Source organism: Camelus dromedarius, unplaced genomic scaffold (genome assembly GCF_036321535.1).
Source record: "Camelus dromedarius isolate mCamDro1 unplaced genomic scaffold, mCamDro1.pat HAP1_SCAFFOLD_36, whole genome shotgun sequence".
NCBI lineage: Eukaryota > Metazoa > Chordata > Mammalia > Artiodactyla > Camelidae > Camelus > Camelus dromedarius.
The window spans coordinates 961,003-982,555 of NW_026989735.1; positions in this window are offsets into that span (position 1 = coordinate 961,003).

Genomic DNA, 21,553 nt, shown 5'->3' on the forward strand with positions numbered 1-21,553 from the left:
CTTGTTGGGAACACAAGGTTTCTTTTCAGTTGCAAACTGCATTCCATACATATATAAGGGGAGGTACTAGCTCCAACTCGGTTTGACAGTGAAAACTGCAGGATCTTCAAACCGGCACTAGGAAACAGACTGAGAAAGCAGAGAAAAAGTGTCTCCTGCAACCCGTTCCCTTGGTGCTAGAAGAACGAACGTCTCTCCACTTGCTCAGTTCTGAGAGATAAGTGTGTGTGAAAGCCGTCCTTCACCTAGCTTGTTGGGAACACAAAGTTTCTTTTCAGTTGCAAACTCCATTCCATACATATATATGGGGAGGTACTAGCTCCAACTCGGTTTTACAGTGAAAACTGCAGGAACTTCAAACCGGCACTAGGAAACAGACCGAGAAACAGAGAAAATGTGTCCCCTGCAACCCGTTCCCTTGGAGCTAGATGAACGAACGTGTTTCCACTTGCTCAGTTCATAGAGATAAGTGTGTGTTAAAGCCGTCCTTCACCTAGCTTGTTGGGAACACAAAGTTTCTTTTCAGTTGCAAACTCCTTTCCATACATATATATGGGGAGGTACTAGCTCCAACTCTGTTTTACAGTGAAAATTGCAGGAAATTTAAACCGGCACTAAGAAACAGACTGAGAAAGCAAAGAAAATTTTCTCCTGCAACCCGTTCCCTTGGTGCTAGATGAACGAACGTCTCTCCACTTGCTCAGTTCTGAGAGATAAGTGTGTGTGAAAGCCGTCCTTCAACTAGCTTGTTGGGAACACAAGGTTTCTTTTCAGTTGCAAACTCCATTCCATACATATATATGGGGAGGTACTAGCTCCAACTCGGTTTGACAGTGAAAACTGCAGGAACTTCAAACCGGCACTAGTAAACAGACTGAGAAAGCAGAGAAAAAGTGTCTACTGCGACCCGTTCCCTTGGTGCTAGATGAACGAACGTCTCTCCACTTGCTCAGTTCTGAGGGATAAGTGTGTGTGAAAGCCGTCCTTCAGCTAGCTTGTTGGGAACACAAAGTTTCTTTTAAGTTGCAAACTCCATTCCATACATATATATGGGGAGGTACTAGCTCCAACTCGGTTTGACAGTGAAAACTGCAGGAACTTCTAACCGGCACTAGGAAACAGACTGAGAAAGCAGAGAAAAAGTGTCTCCTGCAACCCGTTCCCTTGGTGCTAGATGAACGAACGTCTCTCCACTTGCTCAGTTCTGAGAGATAAGTTTGTGTGAAAGCCGTCCTTCACCTAGCTTGTTGGGAACACAAGGTTTCTTTTCAGTTGCAAACTCCATTCCATACATATATATGGGGAGGTACTAGCTCCAAATCGGTTTGACAGTGAAAACTGCAGGAACTTCAAACCGGCACTAGGAAACAGACTGAGAAAGCAGAGAAAAAGTGTCTCCTGCAACCCGTTCCCTTGGTGCTAGATGAACGAACGTCTCTCCACTTGCTCAGTTCTGAGAGATAAGTGTGTGTGAAAGCCGTCCTTCACCTAGCTTGTTGGGAACACAAGGTTTCTTTTCAGTTGCAAACTCCATTCCATACATATATATGGGGAGGTACTAGCTCCAAATCGGTTTGACAGTGAAAACTGCAGGAACTTCAAACCGGCACTAGGAAACAGACTGAGAAAGCAGAGAAAAAGTGTCTCCTGCAACCCGTTCCCTTGGTGCTAGATGAACGAACGTCTCTCCACTTGCTCAGTTTCGAGAGATAAGTGTGTGTGAAAGCCGTCCTTCAACTAGCTTGTTGGGAACACAAGGTTTCTTTTCAGTTGCAAACTCCATTCCATACATATATATGGGGAGGTACTAGCTCCAACTCGGTTTGACAGTGAAAACTGCAGGAACTTCAAACCGGCCCTAGTAAACAGACTGAGAAAGCAGAGAAAAAGTGTCTACTGCGACCCGTTCCCTTGGTGCTAGATGAACGAACGTCTCTCCACTTGCTCAGTTCTGAGAGATAAGTGTGTGTGAAAGCCGTCCTTCAGCTAGCTTGTTGGGAACACAAAGTTTCTTTTCAGTTGCAAACTCCATTCCATACATATATATGGGGAGGTACTAGCTCCAACTCGGTTTGACAGTGAAAACTGCAGGAACTTCAAACCGGCACTAGGAAACAGACTGAGAAAGCAGAGAAAAAGTGTCTCCTGCAACCCGTTCCCTTGGTGCTAGATGAACGAACGTCTCTCCACTTGCTCAGTTCTGAGAGATAAGTGTGTGTGAAAGCCGTCCTTCACCTAGCTTGTTGGGAACACAAAGTTTCTTTTCAGTTGCAAACTCCATTCCATACATATATATGGGGAGGTACTAGCTCCAAATCGGTTTGACAGTGAAAACTGCAGGAACTTCAAACCGGCACTAGGAAACAGACTGAGAAAGCAGAGAAAAAGTGCCTCCTGCAACCCGTTCCCTTGGTGCTAGATGAACGAACGTCTCTCCACTTGCTCAGTTCTGAGAGATAAGTGTGTGTGAAAGCCGTCCTTCACCTAGCTTGTTGGGAACACAAGGTTTCTTTTCAGTTGCAAACTCCATTCCATACATATATATGGGGAGGTACTAGCTCCAACTCGGTTTGACAGTGAAAACTGCAGGAACTTCAAACCGGCACTAGGAAACAGACTGAGAAAGCAGAGAAAAAGTGTCTCCTGCAACCCGTTCCCTTGGTGCTAGATGAACGAACGTCTCTCCACTTGCTCAGTTCTGAGAGATAAGTGTGTGTGAAAGCCGTCCTTCACCTAGCTTGTTGGGAACACAAAGTTTCTTTTCAGTTGCAAACTCCATTCCATACATATATATGGGGAGGTACTAGCTCCAACTCGGTTTTACAGTGAAAACTGCAGGAACTTCAAACCGGCACTAGGAAACAGACCGAGAAAGCAGAGAAAATGTGTCCCCTGCAACCCGTACCCTTGGAGCTAGATGAACGAACGTCTCTCAACTTGCTCAGTTCTGAGAGATAAGTGTGTGTTAAAGCCGTCCTTCACCTAGCTTGTTGGGAACACAAAGTTTCTTTTTAGTTGCAAACTCCTTTCCATACATATATATGGGTAGGTACTAGCTCCAAATCTGTTTTACAGTGAAAACTGCAGGAAATTTAAACCGGCACTAAGAAACAGACTGAGAAAGCAAAGAAAAAGTTCTCCTGCAACCCGTTCCCTGGGTGCTAGATGAACGAACGTCTCTCCACTTGCTCAGTTCCGAGAGATAAGTGTGTGTGAAAGCCGTCCTTCACCTAGCTTGTTGGGAACACAAAGTTTCTTTTCAGTTGCCAACTGCATTCCATACATATATAAGGGGAGGTACTAGCTCCAACTCGGTTTGACAGTGAAAACTGCAGGATCTTCAAACCGGCACTAGGAAACAGACTGAGAAAGCAGAGAAAAAGTGTCTCCTGCAACCCGTTCCCTTGGTGATAGAAGAACGAACGTCTCTCCACTTGCTCAGTTCTGAGAGATAAGTGTGTGTGAAAGCCGTGCTTCACCTAGCTTGTTGGGAACACAAAGTTTCTTTTCAGTTGCAAACTCCATTCCATACATATATATGGGGAGGTACTAGCTCCAACTCGGTTTTACAGTGAAAACTGCAGGAACTTCAAACCGGCACTAGGAAACAGACCGAGAAACAGAGAAAATGTGTCCCCGGCAACCCGATCCCTTGGAGCTAGATGAACGAACGTCTTTCCACTTGCTCAGTTCATAGAGATAAGTGTGTGTTAAAGCCGTCCTTCACCTAGCTTACTGGGAACACAAAGTTTCTTTTCAGTTGCAAACTCCTTTCCATACATATATATGGGGAGGTACTAGCTCCAACTCTGTTTGACAGTGAAAACTGCAGGAACTTCAAACCGGCACTAGGAAACAGACTGAGAAAGCAGAGAAAAAGTGTCTCCTGCAACCCGTTCCCTTGGTGCTAGATGAACGAACGTCTCTCCACTTGCTCAGTTCCGAGAGATAAGTGTGTGTGAAAGCCGTCCTTCACCTAGCTTGTTGGGAACACAAAGTTTCTTTTCAGTTGCAAACTGCATTCCATACATATATAAGGGGAGGTACTAGCTCCAACTCGGTTTGACAGTGAAAACTGCAGGATCTTCAAACCGGCACTAGGAAACTGACTGAGAAAGCAGAGAAAAAGTGTCTCCTGCAACCCGTTCCCTTGGTGCTAGAAGAACGAACGTCTCTCCACTTGCTCAGTTCTGAGAGATAAGTGTGTGTGAAAGCCGTCCTTCACCTAGCTTGTTGGGAACACCAAGTTTCTTTTCAGTTGCAAACTCCATTCCATACATATAAATGGTTAAGTACTAGCTCCAACTCGGTTTTACAGTGAAAACTGCAGGAACTTCAAACCGGCACTAGTAAACACACTAAAAAGCAGAGAAAAATTGTCTCCTGCAACCCGTTCCCTTGGTGCTAGATGAACTAACGTCTCTCCACTTGCTCAGTTCTGAGAGATAAGTGTGTGTGAAAGCCGTCCTTCAACTAGCTTGTTGGGAACACAAAGTTTCTTTTCAGTTGCAAACACCATTCCATACATATAAATGGGGAAGAACTAGCTCCAAATCGGTTTTACAGTGAAAATAGCAGGAACTTCAAACCGGCACTAGGAAAGACACTGAGAAAGCAGAGAAAAAGTGTCTCCTGAAACCCGTTCCCTTGGTGCTAGATGAACGAACGTCTCTCCACTTGCTAAGTTCTGACAGATAAGTGTGTGTGAAAGCCGTCCTTCACCTAGCTTGTTGGGAACACAAAGTTTCTTTTCAGTTGCAAACTCCATTCCATACATATATATGGGGAGGTACTAGCTCCAACTCGGTTTTACAGTGAAAACTGCAGGAACTTCAAACCGGCACTAGGAAACAGACCGAGAAAACAGAGAAAATGTGTCCCCTGCAACCCGTTCCCTTGGAGCTAGATGAACGAACGTCTCTCAACTTGCTCAGTTCTGAGAGATAAGTGTGTGTTAAAGCCGTCCTTCACCTAGATTGTTGGGAACACAAAGTTTCTTTTCAGTTGCAAACTCCTTTCCATACATATATATGGGGAGGTACTAGCTCCAAATCTGTTTTACAGTGAAAACTGCAGGAACTTCAAACCGGCACTAGGAAACAGACTGAGAAAGCAGAGAAAAAGTGTCTCCTGCAACCCGTTCCCTTGGTGCTAGATGAACGAACGTCTCTCCACTTGCTCAGTTCTGAGAGATAACTGTGTGTGAAAGCCGTCCTTCACCTAGCTTGTTGGGAACACAAGGATTCTTTTCAGTTGCAAACTCCATTCCATACATATATATGGGGAGGTACTAGTTCCAAATCGGTTTGACAGTGAAAACTGGAGGAACTTCAAACCGGCACTAGGAAACAGACTGAGAAAGCAGAGAAAAAGTGTCTCCTGCAAACCGTTCCCTTAGTGATAGATGAACGAACGTCTCTCCACTTGCTCAGTTCTGAGAGATAAATGTGTGTGAAAGCCGTCCTTCACCTAGCTTGTTGGGAACACAAAGTTTCTTTTCAGTTGCAAACTGCATTCCATACATATATAAGGGGAGGTACTAGCTCCAACTCGGTTTGACAGTGAAAACTGCAGGATCTTCAAAACGGCACTAGGAAACAGACTGAGAAAGCAGAGAAAAAGTGTCTCCTGCAACCCGTTCCCTTGGTGCTAGAAGAACGAACGTCTCTCCACTTGCTCAGTTCTGAGAGATAAGTGTGTGTGAAAGCCGTCCTTCACCTAGCTTGTTGGGAACACAAAGTTTCTTTTCAGTTGCAAACTCCATTCCATACATATATATGGGGAGGTACTAGCTCCAACTCGGTTTGACAGTGAAAACTGCAGGATCTTCAAACCGGCACTAGGAAACAGACTGAGAAAGCAGAGAAAAAGTGTCTCCTGCAACCCGTTCCCTTGGTGCTAGATGAACGAAAGTCTCTCCACTTGCTCAGTTCTGAGAGATAAATGTGTGTGAAAGCCGTCCTTCACCTAGCTTGTTGGGAACACAAAGTTTCTTTTCAGTTGCAAACTCCTTTCCATAAATATATATGGGGAGGTACTAGCTCCAAATCTATTTTACAGTGAAAACTGCAGGAACTTCAATCCGGCACGAGGAAACAGACTGAGAAAGCAGAGAAAAAGTGTCCCCTGCAACCCGATCCCTTGGTGCTAGATGAACGAACGTCTCTCCACTTGCTCAGTTCTGAGAGATAATTGTGTGTGAAAGCCGTCCTTCAACTAGCTTGTTGGGAACACAAAGTTTCTTTTAAGATGCAAACTCCATTCCATACATATATATGGGGAGGTACTAGCTCCAACTCGGTTTTACAGTGAAAACTGCAGGAACTTCAAACCGGCACTAGAAAACAGACTGAGAATGCAGAGAAAAATTCTCTCCTGCAAACCGTTCACTTGGTGCTAGATGAACGAACGTCTCTCCACTTGCTCAGTTCCGAGAGATAAGTGTGTGTGAAAGCCGTCCTTCACCTAGCTTGTTGGGAACACAAGGTTTCTTTTCAGTTGCAAACTCCATTCCATACATATATATGGGGAGGTACTAGTTCCAACTCGGTTTGACAGTGAAAAATGCGGGAACATCAAACCGGCCCTAGGAAACAGACTGAGAAAGAAGAGGAAAAGTGTCTCCTGCAAACCGTTCCCTTGGTGCTAGATGAACGAACGTCTCTCCAATTGCTCAGTTCTGAGAGATAAGTGTGTGTGAAAGCCGTCCTTCAACTAGCTTGTTGGGAACACAAAGTTTCTTTTCAGTTGCAAACTCCATTCCATACATATATATGGGGAGGTACTAGCTCCAACTCGGTTTGACAGTGAAAACTGCAGGAACTTCAAACCGGCACTAGGAAACAGACTGAGAAAGCAGAGAAAAAGTGTCTCCTGCAACCCATTCCCTTGGTGCTAGATGAACGAACGTCTCTCCACTTGCTCAGTTCTGAGAGATAAGTGTGTGTGAAAGCCGTCCTTCACCTAGCTTGTTGGGAACACAAGGTTTCTTTTCAGTTGCAAACTCCATTCCATACATATAAATGGGGAGGTACTAGCTCCAAATCGGTTTCACATTGAAAACTGCAGGAACTTCTAACCGGCACTAGTAAACAGACTGAGAAAGCAGAGAAAAAGTGTCTACAGCGACCCGTTCCCTTGGTGCTAGATGAATGAACGTCTCTCCATTTGCTCAGTTCTGAGAAATAAGTGTGTGTGAACGCCGTTATTCACCTAGCTTGTTGGGAACACAAAGTTTCTTTTCAGTTGCAAACACCATTCCATACATATATATGGGGAGGTACAAGCTCCAACTCGGTTTTACAGTGAAAACTGCAGGAACTTCAAACCGGCACTAGGAAACAGACTGAGAAACAGAGAAAAAGTGTCTCCTGCAACCCGTTCCCTTAGTGATAGATGAACGAACGTCTCTCCACTTGCTCAGTTCTGAGAGATAAGTGTGTGTGAAAGCCGTCCTTCACCTAGCTTGTTGGGAACACAAAGTTTCTTTTCAGTTGCAAACTCCATTCCATACATATATATGGGGAGGTACTAGCTCCAAATTGGTTTTACGGTGAAAACTGCAGGAACTTCAAACCGGCACTAGGAAACAGACTGAGAAAGCAGAGAAAAAGTGTCCCCTGCAACCCGTTCCCTTGGTGCTAGATGAACGAACGTCTCTCCACTTGCTCAGTTCTGAGAGATAAGTGTGTGTGAAAGCCGTCCTTCACCTAGCTTGTTGGGAACACAAAGTTTCTTTTCAGTTGCAAACTCCATTCCATACATATATATGGGGAGGTACTAGCTCCAACTCGGTTTTACAGTGAAAACTGCAGGAACTTCAAACCGGCACTAGGAAACAGACTGAGAAACAGAGAAAAAGTGTCTCCTGCAACCCGTTCCCTTGGTGCTAGATGAACGAAAGTCTCTCCACTTGCTCAGTTCTGAGAGATAAGTGAGTGTGAAAGCCGTCCTTCACCTAGCTTGTTGGGAACACAAAGTTTCTTTTCAGTTGCAAACTCCATTCCATACATATATATGGGGAGGTACTAGCTCCAATTCGATTTTACAGTGAAAACTGCAGGAACTTCAATCCGGCACTAGGAAACAGACTGAGAAAGCAGAGAAAAAGTGTCCCCTGCAACCCGATCCCTTGGTGCTAGATGAACGAACGTCTCTTCACTTGCTCAGTTCTGAGAGATAAGTGTGTGTGAAAGCCGTCCTTCACCTAGCTTGTTGGGAACACAAAGTTTCTTTTCAGTTGCAAACTCCATTCCATACATATAAATGGGGAAGTACTAGCTCCAAACCGGTTTTACAGTGAAAACTGCAGGAACTTCAAACCGGCACTAGGAAACAGATTGAGAAAGCAGAGAAAAAGTGTCTCCTGCAACCCGTTCCCTTGGTGCTAGATGAACGAACGTCTCTCCACTTGCTCAGTTCTGAGAGATAAGTGTGTGTGAAAGCCGTCCTTCACCTAGCTTGTTGGGAACACAAAGTTTCTTTTCAGTTGCAAACTCCATTCCATACATACATATGGGGAGGTAGAAGCTCCAACTCGGTTTTACAGTGAAAACTGCAGGAACTTCAAACCGGCACTAGGAAACAGACTGAGAAAGCAGAGGAAAAGTGTCCCCTGCAACCCGTTCCCTTGGTGCTAGATGAACGAACGTCTCTCCACTTGCTCAGTTCTGAGAGATAAGTGTGTGTGAAAGCCGTCCTTCACCTAGCTTGTTGGGAACACAAAGTTTCTTTTCAGTTGCAAACTCCATTCCATACATATATATGGGGAGGTACTAGCTCCAACTCGGTTTTACAGTGAAAACTGCAGGAACTTCAAACCGGCACTGGGAAACAGACTGAGAAACAGAGAAAAAGTGTCTCCTGCAACCCGTTCCCTTGGTGCTAGATGAACGAAAGTCTCTCCACTTGCTCAGTTCTGAGAGATAAGTGAGTGTGAAAGCCGTCCTTCACCTAGCTTGTTGGGAACACAAAGTTTCTTTTCAGTTGCAAACTCCATTCCATACATATATATGGGGAGGTACTAGCTCCAAATCGATTTTACTGTGAAAACTGCAGGAACTTCAATCCGGCACTAGGTAACAGACTGAGAAAGCAGAGAAAAAGTGTCCCCTGCAACCCGATCCCTTGGTGCTAGATGAACGAACGTCTCTCCACTTGCTCAGTTCTGAGAGATAAGTGTGTGTGAAAGCCGTCCTTCACCTAGCTTGTTGGGAACACAAAGTTTCTTTTCAGTTGCAAACCCCATTCCATACATATAAATGGGGAAGTACTAGCTCCAACTCGGTTTTACAGTGAAAACTGCAGGAACTTCAAACCGGCACTAGGAAAAAGACTGAGAAAGCAGAGAAAAAGTGTCTCCTGCAACCCGTTCCTTGGTGCTAGATGAACGAAAGTCTCTCCACTTGCTCAGTTCTGAGAGATAAGTGTGTGTGAAAGCCGTCCTACACCTAGCTTGTTGGGAACACAAAGTTTGTTTTCAGTTGCAAACTCCATTCCATACATATATATGGGGAAGTACTAGCTCCAAACCGGTTTTACAGTGAAAACTGCAGGAACTTCAAACCGGCACTAGGAAACAGACTGAGAAAGCAGAGAAAAAGTGTCTCCTGCAACCCGTTACCTTGGTGCTAGATGAACGAACGTCTCTCCACTTGCTCAGTTCTGAGAGATAAGTGTGTGTGAAAGCCGTCCTTCACCTAGCTTGTTGGGAACACAAAGTTTCTTTTCAGTTGCAAACTCCATTCCATACATATATATGGGGAGGTACTAGCTCCAACTCGGTTTTACAGTGAAAACTGCAGGAACTTCAAACCGGCACTAGGAAACAGACTGAGAAACAGAGAAAAAGTGTCTCCTGCAACCCGTTCCCTTGGTGCTAGATGAACGAAAGTCTCTCCACTTGCTCAGTTCTGAGAGATAAGTGAGTGTGAAAGCCGTCCTTCACCTAGCTTGTTGGGAACACAAAGTTTCTTTTCAGTTGCAAACTCCATTCCATACATATATATGGGGAGGTACTAGCTCCAATTCGATTTTACAGTGAAAACTGCAGGAACTTCAATCCGGCACTAGGAAACAGACTGAGAAAGCAGAGAAAAAGTGTCCCCTGCAACCCGATCCCTTGGTGCTAGATGAACGAACGTCTCTTCACTTGCTCAGTTCTGAGAGATAAGTGTGTGTGAAAGCCGTCCTTCACCTAGCTTGTTGGGAACACAAAGTTTCTTTTCAGTTGCAATCTCCATTCCATACATATAAATGGGGAAGTACTAGCTCCAAACCGGTTTTACAGTGAAAACTGCAGGAACTTCAAACCGGCACTAGGAAACAGACTGAGAAACAGAGAAAAAGTGTCTCCTGCAACCCGTTCCCTTGGTGCTAGATGAACGAAAGTCTCTCCACTTGCTCAGTTCTGAGAGATAAGTGATGTGAAAGCCGTCCTTCACCTAGCTTGTTGGGAACACAAAGTTTCTTTTCAGTTGCAAACTCCATTCCATACATATATATGGGGAGGTACTAGCTCCAATTCGATTTTACAGTGAAAACTGCAGGAACTTCAATCCGGCACTAGGAAACAGACTGAGAAAGCAGAGAAAAAGTGTCCCCTGCAACCCGATCCCTTGGTGCTAGATGAACGAACGTCTCTTCACTTGCTCAGTTCTGAGAGATAAGTGTGTGTGAAAGCCGTCCTTCACCTAGCTTGTTGGGAACACAAAGTTTCTTTTCAGTTGCAAACTCCATTCCATACATATAAATGGGGAAGTACTAGCTCCAAACCGGTTTTACAGTGAAAACTGCAGGAACTTCAAACCGGCACTAGGAAACAGATTGAGAAAGCAGAGAAAAAGTGTCTCCTGCAACCCGTTCCCTTGGTGCTAGATGAACGAACGTCTCTCCACTTGCTCAGTTCTGAGAGATAAGTGTGTGTGAAAGCCGTCCTTCACCTAGCTTGTTGGGAACACAAAGTTTCTTTTCAGTTGCAAACTCCATTCCATACATACATATGGGGAGGTAGAAGCTCCAACTCGGTTTTACAGTGAAAACTGCAGGAACTTCAAACGGGCACTAGGAAACAGACTGAGAAAGCAGAGGAAAAGTGTCCCCTGCAACCCGTTCCATTGGTGCTAGATGAACGAACGTCTCTCCACTTGCTCACTTCTGAGAGATAAGTGTGTGTGAAAGCCGTCCTTCACCTAGCTTGTTGGGAACACAAAGTTTCTTTTCAGTTGCAAACTCCATTCCATACATATATATGGGGAGGTACTAGCTCCAACTCGGTTTTACAGTGAAAACTGCAGGAACTTCAAACCGGCACTGGGAAACAGACTGAGAAACAGAGAAAAAGTGTCTCCTGCAACCCGTTCCCTTGGTGCTAGATGAACGAAATTCTCTCCACTTGCTCAGTTCTGAGAGATAAGTGAGTGTGAAAGCAGTCCTTCACCTAGCTTGTTGGGAACACAAAGTTTCTTTTCAGTTGCAAACTCCATTCCATACATATATATGGGGAGGTACTAGCTCCAAATCGATTTTACTGTGAAAACTGCAGGAACTTCAATCCGGCACTAGGAAACAGACTGAGAAAGCAGAGAAAAAGTGTCCCCTGCAACCCGATCCCTTGGTGCTAGATGAACGAACGTCTCTCCACTTGCTCAGTTCTGAGAGATAAGTGTGTGTGAAAGCCGTCCTTCACCTAGCTTGTTGGGAACACAAAGTTTCTTTTCAGTTGCAAACCCCATTCCATACATATAAATGGGGAAGTACTAGCTCCAACTCGGTTTTACAGTGAAAACTGCAGGAACTTCAAACCGGCACTAGGAAACAGACTGAGAAAGCAGAGAAAAAGTGTCTCCTGCAACCCGTTCCTTGGTGCTAGATGAACGAAAGTCTCTCCACTTGCTCAGTTCTGAGAGATAAGTGTGTGTGAAAGCCGTCCTACACCTAGCTTGTTGGGAACACAAAGTTTCTTTTCAGTTGCAAACTCCATTCCATACATATATATGGGGAAGTACTAGCTCCAAACCGGTTTTACAGTGAAAACTGCAGGAACTTCAAACCGGCACTAGGAAACAGACTGAGAAAGCAGAGAAAAAGTGTCTCCTGCAACCCGTTACCTTGGTGCTAGATGAACGAACATCTCTCCACTTGCTCAGTTCTGAGAGATAAGTGTGTGTGAAAGCCGTCCTTCACCTAGCTTGTTGGGAACACAAAGTTTCTTTTCAGTTGCAAACTCCATTCCATACATATATATGGGGAGGTACTAGCTCCAACTCGGTTTTACAGTGAAAACTGCAGGAACTTCAAACCGGCACTAGGAAACAGACTGAGAAAGCAGAGAAAAAGTGTCTCCTGCAACCCGTTCCCTTGGTGCTAGATGAACGAACGTCTCTCCACTTGCTCAGTTCTGAGAGATAAGTGTGTGTGAAAGCCGTCCTTCACCTAGCTTGTTGGGAACACAAAGTTTCTTTTCAGTTGCAAACTCCATTCCATACATATATATGGGGAGGTACTAGCTCCAACTCTGTTTTACAGTGAAAACTGCAGGAACTTCAAACCGGCATTAGGAAACAGACTGAGAAACAGAGAAAAAGTGTCTCCTGCAACCCGTTCCCTTGGTGCTAGATGAACGAAAGTCTCTCCACTTGCTCAGTTCTGAGAGATAAGTGAGTGTGAAAGCCGTCCTTCACCTAGCTTGTTGGGAACACAAAGTTTCTTTTCAGTTGCAAACTCCATTCCATACATATATATGGGGAGGTACTAGCTCCAATTCGATTTTACAGTGAAAACTGCAGGAACTTCAATCCGGCACTAGGAAACAGACTGAGAAAGCAGAGAAAAAGTGTCCCCTGCAAACCGATCCCTTGGTGCTAGATGAACGAACGTCTCTCCACTTGCTCAGTTCTGAGAGATAAGTGTGTGTGAAAGCCGTCCTTCACCTAGCTTGTTGGGAACACAAAGTTTCTTTTCAGTTGCAAACTCCATTCCATACATATAAATGGGGAAGTACTAGCTCCAAACCGGTTTTACAGTGAAAACTGCAGGAACTTCAAACCGGCACTAGGAAACAGATTGAGAAAGCAGAGAAAAAGTGTCTCTTGCAACCCGTTCCCTTGGTGCTAGATGAACGAACGTCTCTCCACTTGCTCAGTTCTGAGAGATAAGTGTGTGTGAAAGCCGTCCTTCACCTAGCTTGTTGGGAACACAAAGTTTCTTTTCAGTTGTAAACTCCATTCCATACATATATATGGGGAGGTACTAGCTCCAACTCGGTTTTACAGTGAAAACTGCAGGAACTTCAAACCGGCACTAGGAAACAGACTGAGAAAGCAGAGAAAAAGTGTCTCCTGCAACCCGTTCCCTTGGTGCTAGATGAACGAAAGTCTCTCCACTTGCTCAGTTCTGAGAGATAAGTGAGTGTGAAAGCCGTCCTTCACCTAGCTTGTTGGGAACACAAAGTTTCTTTTCAGTTGCAAACTCCATTACATACATATATATGGGGAGGTACTAGCTCCAAATCAATTTTACTGTGAAAACTGCAGGAACTTCAATCCGGCACTAGGAAACAGACTGAGAAAGCAGAGAAAAAGTGTCCCCTGCAACCCGATCCCTTGGTGCTAGATGAACGAACGTCTCTCCACTTGCTCAGTTCTGAGAGATAAGTGTGTGTGAAAGCCGTCCTTCAACTAGCTTCTTGGGAACACAAAGTTTCTTTTCAGTTGCAAACTCCATTCCATACATATAAATGGGGAAGTACTAGCTCCAACTCGGTTTTACAGTGAAAACTGCAGGAACTTCAAACCGGCACTAGGAAACAGACTGAGAAAGCAGAGAAAAAGTGTCTCCTGCAACCCGTTCCTTGGTGCTAGATGAACGAAAGTCTCTCCACTTGCTCAGTTCTGAGAGATAAGTGAGTGTGAAAGCCGTCCTTCACCTAGCTTGTTGGGAACACAAAGTTTCTTTTCAGTTGCAAACTCCATTACATACATATATATGGGGAGGTACTAGCTCCAAATCGATTTTACTGTGAAAACTGCAGGAACTTCAATCCGGCACTAGGAAACAGACTGAGAAAGCAGAGAAAAAGTGTCCCATGCAACCCGATCCCTTGGTGCTAGATGAACGAACGTCTCTCCACTTGCTCAGTTCTGAGAGATAAGTGTGTGTGAAAGCCGTCCTTCACCTAGCTTCTTGGGAACACAAAGTTTCTTTTCAGTTGCAAACTCCATTCCATACATATAATTGGGGAAGTACTAGCTCCAACTCGGTTTTACAGTGAAAACTGCAGGAACTTCAAACCGGCACTAGGAAACAGACTGAGAAAGCAGAGAAAAAGTGTCTCCTGCAACCCGTTCCTTGGTGCTAGATGAACGAAAGTCTCTCCACTTGCTCAGTTCTGAGAGATAAGTGAGTGTGAAAGCCGTCCTTCACCTAGCTTGTTGGGAACACAAAGTTTCTTTTCAGTTGCAAACTCCATTACATACATATATATGGGGAGGTACTAGCTCCAAATCGATTTTACTGTGAAAACTGCAGGAACTTCAATCCGGCACTAGGAAACAGACTGAGAAAGCAGAGAAAAAGTGTCCCCTGCAACCCGATCCCTTGGTGCTAGATGAACGAACGTCTCTCCACTTGCTCAGTTCTGAGAGATAAGTGTGTGTGAAAGCCGTCCTTCACCTAGCTTCTTGGGAACACAAAGTTTCTTTTCAGTTGCAAACTCCATTCCATACATATAAATGGGGAAGTACTAGCTCCAACTCGGTTTTACAGTGAAAACTGCAGGAACTTCAAACCGGCACTAGGAAACAGACTGAGAAAGCAGAGAAAAAGTGTCTCCTGCAACCCGTTCCTTGGTGCTAGATGAACGAAAGTCTCTCCACTTGCTCAGTTCTGAGAGATAAGTGAGTGTGAAAGCCGTCCTTCACCTAGCTTGTTGGGAACACAAAGTTTCTTTTCAGTTGCAAACTCCATTCCATACATATATATGGGGAGGTACTAGCTCCAATTCGATTTTACAGTGAAAACTGCAGGAACTTCAATCCGGCACTAGGAAACAGACTGAGAAAGCAGAGAAAAAGTGTCCCCTGCAAACCGATCCCTTGGTGCTAGATGAACGAACGTCTCTCCACTTGCTCAGTTCTGAGAGATAAGTGTGTGTGAAAGCCGTCCTTCACCTAGCTTGTTGGGAACACAAAGTTTCTTTTCAGTTGCAAACTCCATTCCATACATATAAATGGGGAAGTACTAGCTCCAAACCGGTTTTACAGTGAAAACTGCAGGAACTTCAAACCGGCACTAGGAAACAGATTGAGAAAGCAGAGAAAAAGTGTCTCTTGCAACCCGTTCCCTTGGTGCTAGATGAACGAACGTCTCTCCACTTGCTCAGTTCTGAGAGATAAGTGTGTGTGAAAGCCGTCCTTCACCTAGCTTGTTGGGAACACAAAGTTTCTTTTCAGTTGTAAACTCCATTCCATACATATATATGGGGAGGTACTAGCTCCAACTCGGTTTTACAGTGAAAACTGCAGGAACTTCAAACCGGCACTAGGAAACAGACTGAGAAACAGAGAAAAAGTGTCTCCTGCAACCCGTTCCCTTGGTGCTAGATGAACGAAAGTCTCTCCACTTGCTCAGTTCTGAGAGATAAGTGAGTGTGAAAGCCGTCCTTCACCTAGCTTGTTGGGAACACAAAGTTTCTTTTCAGTTGCAAACTCCATTACATACATATATATGGGGAGGTACTAGCTCCAAATCGATTTTACTGTGAAAACTGCAGGAACTTCAATCCGGCACTAGGAAACAGACTGAGAAAGCAGAGAAAAAGTGTCCCCTGCAACCCGATCCCTTGGTGCTAGATGAACGAACGTCTCTCCACTTGCTCAGTTCTGAGAGATAAGTGTGTGTGAAAGCCGTCCTTCACCTAGCTTCTTGGGAACACAAAGTTTCTTTTCAGTTGCAAACTCCATTCCATACATATAAATGGGGAAGTACTAGCTCCAACTCGGTTTTACAGTGAAAACTGCAGGAACTTCAAACCGGCACTAGGAAACAGACTGAGAAAGCAGAGAAAAAGTGTCTCCTGCAACCCGTTCCTTGGTGCTAGATGAACGAAAGTCTCTCCACTTGCTCAGTTCTGAGAGATAAGTGTGTGTGAAAGCCGTCCTACACCTAGCTTGTTGGGAACACAAAGTTTGTTTTCAGTTGCAAACTCCATTCCATACATATATATGGGGAAGTACTAGCTCCAAACCGGTTTTACAGTGAAAACTGCAGGAACTTCAAACCGGCACTAGGAAACAGACTGAGAAAGCAGAGAAAAAGTGTCTCCTGCAACCCGTTACCTTGGTGCTAGATGAACGAACGTCTCTCCACTTGCTCAGTTCTGAGAGATAAGTGTGTGTGAAAGCCGTCCTTCACCTAGCTTGTTGGGAACACAAAGTTTCTTTTCAGTTGCAAACTCCATTCCATACATATATATGGGGAGGTACTAGCTCCAACTCGGTTTTACAGTGAAAACTGCAGGAACTTCAAACCGGCACTAGGAAACAGACTGAGAAATCAGTGAAAAAGAGTCTCCTGCAACCCGTTACCTTGGTGCTAGATGAACGAACGTCTCTCCACTTCCTCAGTTCTGAGAGATAAGTGTGTGTGAAAGCCGTCCTTCACCTAGCTTGTTGGGAACACAAAGTTTCTTTTCAGTTGCAAACTCCATTCCATACATATATATGGGGAGGTACTAGCTCCAACTCGGTTTTACAGTGAAAACTGCAGGAACTTCAAACCGGCACTAGGAAACAGACTGAGAAAGCAGTGAAAAAGAGTCTCCTGCAACCCGTTCCCTTGGTGCTAGATGAACGAATGTCTCTCCACTTGCTCAGTTCTGAGAGATAAGTGTGTGTGAAAGCCGTCCTTCACCTAGCTTGTTGGGAACACAAAGTTTCTTTTCAGTTGCAAACTCCATTCCTTACACATATATGGGGAGGTACTAGCTCCAACTCGGTTTTACAGTGAAAACTGCAGGAACTTCAAACCGGCACTAGGAAACAGACTGAGAAAGCAGAGAAAAAGTGCCTCCTGCAACCCGTTCCCTTGGTGCTAGATGAACGAACGTCTCTCCACTTGCTCAGTTCTGAGAGATAAGTGTGTGTGAAAGCCGTCCTTCACCTAGCTTGTTGGGAACACAAAGTTTCTTTTCAGTTGCAAATACCATTCCATACATATAAATGGGGAAGTACTAGCTCCAACTCGGTTTTACAGTGAAAACTGCAGGAACTTCAAACCGGCACAAGGAAACAGACTGAGAAAGCAGAGAAAAAGTGTCTCCTGCAACCCGTTCCCTTGGTTCTAGATGAACGAACGTCTCTCCACTTGCTCAGTTCTGAGAGATAAGTGTGTGTGAAAGCCGTCCTTCACCTAGCTTGTTGGGAACACAAAGTGTCTTTTCAGTTGCAAACTCCATTCCATACATATATATGGGGAGGTACTAGCTCCAACTCGGTTTTACAGTGAAAACTGCAGGAACTTCATACCGGCACTAGGAAACAGAGTGAGAAAGCAGTGAAAAAGTGTCTCCTGCAACCCGTTTCCTTGGTGCTAGATAAACGAATGTCTCTCCACTTGCTCAGTTCTGAGAGATAAGTGTGTGTGAAAGCCGTCCTTCACCTCGCTTGTTGGTAACACAAAGTTTCTTTTCAGTTGCAAACTCCATTCCATACATATATATGGGGAGGTACTAGCTCCAATTCGATTTTACAGTGAAAACTGCAGGAACTTCAATCCGGCACTAGGAAACAGACTGAGAAAGCAGAGAAAAAGTGTCCCCTGCAAACCGATCCCTTGGTGCTAGATGAACGAACGTCTCTCCACTTGCTCAGTTCTGAGAGATAAGTGTGTGTGAAAGCCGTCCTTCACCTAGCTTGTTGGGAACACAAAGTTTCTTTTCAGTTGCAAACTCCATTCCATACATATAAATGGGGAAGTACTAGCTCCAAACCGGTTTTACAGTGAAAACTGCAGGAACTTCAAACCGGCACTAGGAAACAGATTGAGAAAGCAGAGAAAAAGTGTCTCTTGCAACCCGTTCCCTTGGTGCTAGATGAACGAACGTCTCTCCACTTGCTCAGTTCTGAGAGATAATTGTGTGTGAAAGCCGTCCTTCACCTAGCTTGTTGGGAACACAAAGTTTCTTTTCAGTTGTAAACTCCATTCCATACATATATATGGGGAGGTACTAGCTCCAACTCGGTTTTACAGTGAAAACTGCAGGAACTTCAAACCGGCACTAGGAAACAGACTGAGAAACAGAGAAAAAGTGTCTCCTGCAAACCGTTCCCTTGGTGCTAGATGAACGAAAGTCTCTCCACTTGCTCAGTTCTGAGAGATAAGTGAGTGTGAAAGCCGTCCTTCACCTAGCTTGTTGGGAACACAAAGTTTCTTTTCAGTTGCAAACTCCATTACATACATATATATGGGGAGGTACTAGCTCCAAATCGATTTTACTGTGAAAACTGCAGGAACTTCAATCCGGCACTAGGAAACAGACTGAGAAAGCAGAGAAAAAGTGTCCCCTGCAACCCGATCCCTTGGTGCTAGATGAACGAACGTCTCTCCACTTGCTCAGTTCTGAGAGATAAGTGTGTGTGAAAGCCGTCCTTCACCTAGCTTCTTGGGAACACAAAGTTTCTTTTCAGTTGCAAACTCCATTCCATACATATAAATGGGGAAGTACTAGCTCCAACTCGGTTTTACAGTGAAAACTGCAGGAACTTCAAACCGGCACTAGGAAACAGACTGAGAAAGCAGAGAAAAAGTGTCTCCTGCAACCCGTTCCTTGGTGCTAGATGAACGAAAGTCTCTCCACTTGCTCAGTTCTGAGAGATAAGTGTGTGTGAAAGCCGTCCTACACCTAGCTTGTTGGGAACACAAAGTTTGTTTTCAGTTGCAAACTCCATTCCATACATATATATGGGGAAGTACTAGCTCCAAACCGGTTTTACAGTGAAAACTGCAGGAACTTCAAACCGGCACTAGGAAACAGACTGAGAAAGCAGAGAAAAAGTGTCTCCTGCAACCCGTTACCTTGGTGCTAGATGAACGAACGTCTCTCCACTTGCTCAGTTCTGAGAGATAAGTGTGTGTGAAAGCCGTCCTTCACCTAGCTTGTTGGGAACACAAAGTTTCTTTTCAGTTGCAAACTCCATTCCATACATATATATGGGGAGGTACTAGCTCCAACTCGGTTTTACAGTGAAAACTGCAGGAACTTCAAACCGGCACTAGGAAACAGACTGAGAAATCAGTGAAAAAGAGTCTCCTGCAACCCGTTACCTTGGTGCTAGATGAACGAACGTCTCTCCACTTGCTCAGTTCTGAGAGATAAGTGTGTGTGAAAGCCGTCCTTCACCTAGCTTGTTGGGAACACAAAGTTTCTTTTCAGTTGCAAACTCAATTCCATACATATATATGGGGATGTACTAGCTCCAACTCGGTTTTACAGTGAAAACTGCAGGAACTTCAAACCGGCACTAGGAAACAGACTGAGAAAGCAGTGAAAAAGAGTCTCCTGCAACCCGTTCCCTTGGTGCTAGATGAACGAATGTCTCTCCACTTGCTCAGTTCTGAGAGATAAGTGTGTGTGAAAGCCGTCCTTCACCTAGCTTGTTGGGAACACAAAGTTTCTTTTCAGTTGCAAACTCCATTCCTTACATATATATGGGGAGGTACTAGCTCCAACTCGGTTTTACAGTGAAAACTGCAGGAACTTCAAACCGGCACTAGGAAACAGACTGAGAAAGCAGAGAAAAAGTGCCTCCTGCAACCCGTTCCCTTGGTGCTAGATGAACGAACGTCTCTCCACTTGCTCAGTTCTGAGAGATAAGTGTGTGTGAAAGCCGTCCTTCACCTAGCTTGTTGGGAACACAAAGTTTCTTTTCAGTTGCAAACACCATTCCATACATATAAATGGGGAAGTACTAGCTCCAACTCGGTTTTACAGTGAAAACTGCAGGAACTTCAAACCGGCACAAGGAAACAGACTGAGAAAGCAGAGAAAAAGTGTCTCCTGCAACCCGTTCCCTTGGTTCTAGATGAACGAACGTCTCTCCACTTGCTCAGTTCTGAGAGATAAGTGTGTGTGAAAGCCGTCCTTCACCTAGCTTGTTGGGAACACAAAGTGTCTTTTCAGTTGCAAACTCCATTCCATACATATATATGGGGAGGTACTAGCTCCAACTCGGTTTTACAGTGAAAACTGCAGGAACTTCATACCGGCACTAGGAAACAGAGTGAGAAAGCAGTGAAAAAGTGTCTCCTGCAACCCGTTCCCTTGGTGCTAGATAAACGAATGTCTCTCCAATTGCTCAGTTCTGAGAGATAAGTGTGTGTGAAAGCCGTCCTTCACCTCGCTTGTTGGTAACACAAAGTTTCTTTTCAGTTGCAAAATCCATTCCATACATATAAATGGGGATGTACTAGCTCCAACTCGGTTTTACAGTGAAAACTGCAGGAACTTCAAACCGGCACTAGGAAACAGACTGAGAAAGCAGAGAAAAAGTGTCTCCTGGAACCCGTTCCCTTGGTTCTAGATGAACGAACGTCTCTCCACTTGCTCAGTTCTGAGAGATAAGTGTGTGTGAAAGCCGTCCTTCACCTAGCTTGTTGGGAACACAAAGTTTCTTTTCAGTTGCAAACTCCATTCCATACATATATATGGGGAGTTACTAGCTCCAACTCGGTTTTACAGTGAAAACTGCAGGAAATTCAAACCGGCACTAGGAAACAGACTGAGAAAGCAGTGAAAAAGTGTCTCCTGCAACCCGTTCCCTTGGTGCTAGATGAACGAATGTCTCTCCACTTGCTCAGTTCTGAGAGATAAGTGTGTGTGAAAGCCGTCCTTCACCTCGCTTGTTGGTAACACAAAGTTTCTTTTCAGTTGCAAACTCCATTCCATACATATAAATGGGGAAGTACAAGCTCCAACTCGGTTTTACAGTGAAAACTGCAGGAACTTCAAACCGGCACTAGGAAACAGACTGAGAAAGCAGAGAAAATGTGTCTCCTGCAACCCGTTCCCTTGGTGCTTGATGAACGAAGGTCTCTCCACTTGCTCAGTTCAGAGAGATAAGTGTGTGTGAAAGCCGTCCTTCACCTAGCTTTTTGGGAACACAAATTTTCTTTTCAGTTGCAAACTCCATTCCTTACATATATATGGGGAGGTACTAGCTCCAACTCGGTTTTACAGTGAAAACTGCAAGAACTTCAAACCGGCACTAGGAAACAGACTGAGAAAGCAGAGAAAAAGTGCCTCCTGCAACCCGTTCCCTTGGTGCTAGATGAACGAACGTCTCTCCACTTGCTCAGTTCTGAGAGATAAGTGTGTGTGAAAGCCGTCCTTCACCTAGCTTGTTGGGAACACAAAGTTTCTTTTCAGTTGCAAACACCATTCCATACATATATGGGGAAGTACTAGCTCCAACTCGGTTTTACAGTGAAAACTGCAGGAACTTCAAACCGGCACTAGGAAACAGACTGAGAAAGCAGAGAAAAAGTGTCTCCTGCAACC